This window comes from Pseudochaenichthys georgianus, chromosome 19, assembly GCF_902827115.2.
Source record: "Pseudochaenichthys georgianus chromosome 19, fPseGeo1.2, whole genome shotgun sequence".
Taxonomy (NCBI): domain Eukaryota; kingdom Metazoa; phylum Chordata; class Actinopteri; order Perciformes; family Channichthyidae; genus Pseudochaenichthys; species Pseudochaenichthys georgianus.
This window is the reverse complement of record NC_047521.1, coordinates 13,438,613-13,444,289: the sequence shown is the minus strand read 5'-3', so window position 1 is coordinate 13,444,289 and position 5,677 is coordinate 13,438,613. Positions and strand designations below refer to the sequence as shown.

Here is a 5,677-nt window from a genome sequence, read left to right as displayed (position 1 = left end):
CTGTCCTCCAGTGTAATGTTTTATGATTGTGGCAATAAATGTACGATCAGAGTTTAGTGCCTACGTGTTGTGTATTTTTGTTTTATGTTGCGGACTGCCTCACGAGCCACTACTAATGAGTAGGGAGGCGGGTTGTAACAGTTATGTTCACATACTTATTTGATTACATCCACTTGTCTAAGATGACAACAGATACTTTCGACCCAAACCCAGCTGTTGACTTGTGGATGCAAGCAGCTAATCACAGACTCAACCAGAGAGAAAGTAGTAGGCCTACATCATCAGCTACCATATCTGACAGAGAGGAAGACAGTGAGGAGAACAGTCAGGAGGATAGTGATGACAGCTTGTAGGATTACTGGTCGTGCTAATGTTGTCTTGTGTTCACCTCTGCATGTGTGTTCTGTGTTCACCTCTGCATGTGTGTTCAGTGCCGTGTGTCTGGCAAATAAAGTCAAGACCCCCTCAAAAGTTACGGTTTATTTCATTTTAAGGATGCGCACCAGAGGCGGCGCTAGGGGGTGGCTACTTGGGCTCAAGCCCCGGATGTTTTTTGAAAAGCCCCGGATGTTTCACTTAAAAAAAAAAAGAAATTAAATTTTTTTTTTTTTTGAAAATGTCTCGGGAGTAATGTGCAGTACCGGAGTCCACCAGAGAGGCAGCCGCTGCGGGACATTAGCCTGCGTACTGCGTAGCCTTCCCTGCCCTGAAGAAGAAGTGATCCTTCCTAGTGCCTGACGAGTTTTAAGCTAATAGCCTATAAAGTTATGGATATTAGAAAGTTATTTTCATCGAAGCAGGCGCCACAAGCTGCAGCAGCAGCAGCAGTATCAGCAGCTGACAACAATGTCATCACCAGCAGTGAAGAAATGGATGTTTCAGGTTTGTGAATCTAATGGTGATATCTGCACTCTGGCTGACTGAGTAAGAAGTGAAAAAGAGTGATGTACTGTAACGTTAATCTTATAGCTAGTAACATGGAGTAACCAAGGCAAGGCAAGTTTATTTATATAGCACCTTTCAACACAAGGCAATTCAAGGTGCTTTACAAAAATGAAAGACATTCAGACAAAGGCATTTAAAAACAGTAAAAGATAATAAAAGAAACATTAAAAGAAGAAATACATGAATAAAAAGTTACAGTGCAGTTTAAGATATGAATAGTTCACACAGAAGTTCCACTTTACTGATGAACACAACAGCTCAGTTTAAATTAAAAGCAGTGACAAAAGATAAACCACACTAAGTCAATACCCTTATATGTTAGTATGTATACAGAACATGACTACAAATTATCCTAAGATGTAACGTTAACCCTTCATACCTCAGTCTACTTTTAAGACACTAAAATAACGTATTCCAATTTTTATTTTGTTTTCGCGCATGGAATTATACCGGCTCTCGTTTCAGTACACATAACAACGGAACCATAGCAACGGAACTGACAGGCAACACTCTGAATCCGATTGGCTGTGACTGCATCCACTCAGAGTGCCCGATTCAGAAACGTGACTCTTACACTCTTTACGTCACAAACAAAGATGGTGGATGAGAATAGATCTATAAAACGATAAGCAATGCGCAGTGGATCGGAAGAGGACGGTGTGTCGGCGTTGTTCGATAGCGGTGCGGTATGCTAATAGAAAACACACGCCAAACATGCTAAATCACATCAGAAGGCATCACCCAGATTTTCCAATCACCGGAGCCCGGCAAAAGACAACAGCAGTTCAACAGCTGATCCCCGCTGTTTTTAAGAAGCCAATAGACATGAGAGCCGAGAGACCAAAATAAATAACGGAAGCTTTTGGCATATTTTTTCAACGACTTTGCGTTCTTGAAACACTTTCTTATTATTTATGATGTAATATGTTCAAGACATTCTTTTTAGTTTTACAGCTTGATGAAACCTTTTTGTTTGACATCAGCCATTATAGATACTATGGCCATCTGAGTGTGTGTGGTACTGTTTGTGGTTTGTTTTTAACTGTTTAATACAGTTAATTATTCAAAATGTCAGAGTTCCGTATTTTTAAACTGAAACTTGCACTACTGTTCAAAAGTAAATAACAACAAACCTGGAATTATGCATTTGGGACTTTTTTTTGCTTTTTGTTGTTGTACCGAACCGTACCGAACCGTGGTACGAACCGAACCGTGACTTCTGTGAACCGTTACACCCCTAGTCCCCGGTGTTCCAGGGAACTCACCAAGTGTCAGAAAACACAACCCTCTCTCTTTTCCTCCATACCCAAATCTCTAAAAACGGGGCTGCAACGGATCTGATACAGACTGATCTTGAATTATTTTCTACGTCACAGAAGTGGTGCTCCGCTTATTGGTCAATTCTCCACCTATCAGGGGAATGTGGGGTTGGGCCACGGCCGGCCATTGCGCTGGAGACGCTGTAGTACATATGCCAGGCCTGTAAGTGGCGCTGTAGTCTGCCACAAAAGCAGCGAAGAAGACTTCCCGCGCATGGTTGCCCTTCTGTTTATACTCTGCTCTGGCTCTTTTTCTCCCTCCCCGAGGCAAGCGTTTGCTCCCGCTGCTGTAATTCAATGCAATCCTTCCCTCGCTGTAATTCTCTCCGGTAGTCCACCAGCAGATGACAAACACCCTCCTCTCCGGCTCTTCCAAGGAACGAGGGGACTGTGCGGCAGAGTTTCAGTTCGATTTTTATTTCGCCGGTCAACATGTCCGTTAAAGTTTAAATCTTCCGGACAAAATTAGAAAAGTGCCGGTCAAAGGTCTTCTTTGTTATTTATTGAGCTTTAAAACAAATGAATAACGACTCTATATAATAATAATATAAGAATAAAACACAGAGGACGGAGATCTCTTTTTCTCCCCGCTGCAGCCCAGCAGCTGATCTAAAAGCACGCTCCCCTCTCCTGCAGGGGGGCGTGGTGCAGCTCACAGAATCAGCTCCCTGCAAAAACAGCGCTGGAAAGAGCAAATAGAGCGAAATGAGGCATGGCTAAAATGCAGGATCTGTTTGGTATTTTGAAAGAAAAACTATTTATATACTTTATATAGGTATGGCCCTACAATATATTGTTCAAATATAGCATGATATGTCCCCTTTATGGTATTATTAAGGTAGGGTTAATGTTGCTCTCAAAGTGCACCAGATTGATGCTTTTAACTTCAATATTTAAAAAAAATTCTTCCCGAGGGGAGCATGCCCCCGGACCCCCCTAGAGGAGGTGACGACCCCCCTAAAGGATGTTTGGTCCACCCCCCACTTGTAAAAAAAATAGCACTTTACCCCTGCACCCCCGCCCAACAACTCCTGGGCTAAGCCCCGGATCTCCTACAATCCTAAATCCACCTCTGATGCGCACCAAGCAACATCTCCAGGTGCTCCTTTGAGAACCAGGGCAAAAACGTTATGTGCACCCCTGTATATAATAATACAAATATAAAATGTCTATAAAATAATGGATTGCCATTAACGCCATTCTCACTGTATCACTTAATTTTCCTTTTCTGGCTCCTGTTCTGAATTTGTTCTTTGATATAGCTTAAGGATTTTCGTGTTGTGTAGGCTTTTCCACAAATCTTTCTCCATGAGATAGTCGTGGTTGGCGTAGAAAACAACACGTTTCTTGATCTTCTCATAGTAGTAGTTGGAGTATTTACTGTAGTCTTCAGTCATGAATCCATATGCACTCACCTGAGAATGACAAACAGAGAACAGGGACGATTATGAATAACAACAGGATCTGTGAATAAGACTGGAATTTCCATTACGTTTTCATGTCAGTCCAGAATTACAAGCAACAGACATCAGATGGCTAAGCTTAGTTAAGCATCAAGACTGCATACAGAGGAAAGAAGCTTGGCTCCATTCAAAGGTCATGTCTTTATTTGGGACTAATAAATACATCACTGCAAAAATAGTCCTATAAAGTAAAGTTCAAACTTTTAAAACTCCAGTTTGGGATCAAACGAACAATATACCATGCTCATTTTAGATGTAAGAGTTCTGCTTATCTAACATACAGCACATGACTTTTACAAGACTAGAGTCTGACACACTCACATAAAGAAAATGTGTCATAATTCCAAGAATTGTTGTCACAGACTGGCGGGTTCACTATTTCGAAGATTACAACTAGATTCCTTTTGAGATAATTCCTCATCCTGCTCTGGTGGAGATTCACAACATGATAATCAGTTGAGACGAATAGGGCTTTGAATGTGGAAATGGTTGAGAATCCGGTTGTGTCGTTTACTTAACGCTCTGATGGATCCACCCATTGGACCACAATGAAGTGGAGAAGGAATATACAATGTTACAGCCCTCCACATCCTTGTTGAGAATGTGCTATAGCAACATAACTTTAACACTATCTCAAAGAGGTTTACTTAGGAGTTAACGTTGGCCACAGACATGTTTGCTATTCTGCCTCAACACTCAACTCCTGACACCCTTGCTCATACCATTCCTATCTTCCTCTTATCACACCCAGCCTTCATTTTTATACTCGACTATACACCTGAAAAGTTGTTTTAATTTTTCCATTTTTGCCGTGATTGCATACATGCAGCTGCAGCAATATAAAAAATACAATTCATATTTTAATTTTTTGTCAGATCCAGGTTGCTCACTAATACAGTTTCAGTTCATAAGAACTTTAAGCATATATAGCTGTTATTACATCTACCTGATTTTATTACTTTTTATATGCTTTTCTTTCATATATTTCCCCCTAGAATGCTATTGGGTGAAACATGGTAGAATCATGTTTGAGTCAAGTAAAACTTTTAATTGTGTTAGTCTGTAAACAATTGTTAGGTCATATGGTCCACCATTATATAAGCCTTATCAATGCTACGCTTTAGCTAAAGATTGTAAGCTTCAACCATACATTTCGTTGATGTAAGTAATCTAATCTAATCTAAATTGCATACATCTGGCTGCAATGCTCCCGCACTTTATTTCTCTTATCAATACAAGTGTTTGGCGATTTACATGAGAACCAAGAGAACTACTTAATGTCCCGGGCTGACCTGTATAGAGTTTTTTTTACTCCATTCTTCATATTCATATAGGCTTGGATACCTAAAGGATAGATGGCAAGTGTACACGTTGAGGAAATATGAACTTACAGTATCACAGGTGTGCAGAGCTAGGAAGAGAGTGAATGCCCCATTGGTGGGTCTGACTATCGCCCAGTGTGGAGAAAGCAGACCACGAGACTTTATGAACCTGTGGATGATGAACAGTGTCAGATAAACAACCATTACACTTATTTCATCCAAAAGATAAGACAAATTACAGCCTCCACAGGCTTTTAAAAAAGTGTCGACTGTTGATTATCCATTTATATTGGTTGGTAAATGTTTGGCTTGTATTGTAAGAAAACATTTGACTTATTGCTGCTGCGCTTCACTTTGTCATTTTCAAGTTATTGCCATTGTTTTTAGAATCATATAAAGTAATGAATCATATAAAGTAAAAATAATCGCTAAAAGTTTGTTTGTTTCTTCTTTTTCTCTCGCGGCTTTATTTCTCCCGTTAGGTTCTGTGTGATTTTGGGTAGCGGAGGAAGGCTCTGGATCCTACGGCCCGTGGTGTGGTTGGCCCAAGTCCCCTCCGTCTTTTTGTTTGTTTTACCTGTCCTCCAGTGTAATGTTTTATGATTGTGGCAATAAATGTACGATCAGA

At 40.5% G+C, this 5,677-nt stretch overlaps 1 long non-coding RNA gene across 1 annotated transcript; it reads left to right on the top strand.

Annotated features, from left to right (window-relative positions):
• Window positions 1-673: 673 nt before the first annotated feature.
• Window positions 674-5,677, top strand: LOC139435858 (uncharacterized). Its single transcript, XR_011645071.1, has 2 exons — window positions 674-882; window positions 5,532-5,677. It is a non-coding gene; the product is annotated as an uncharacterized lncRNA (long non-coding RNA).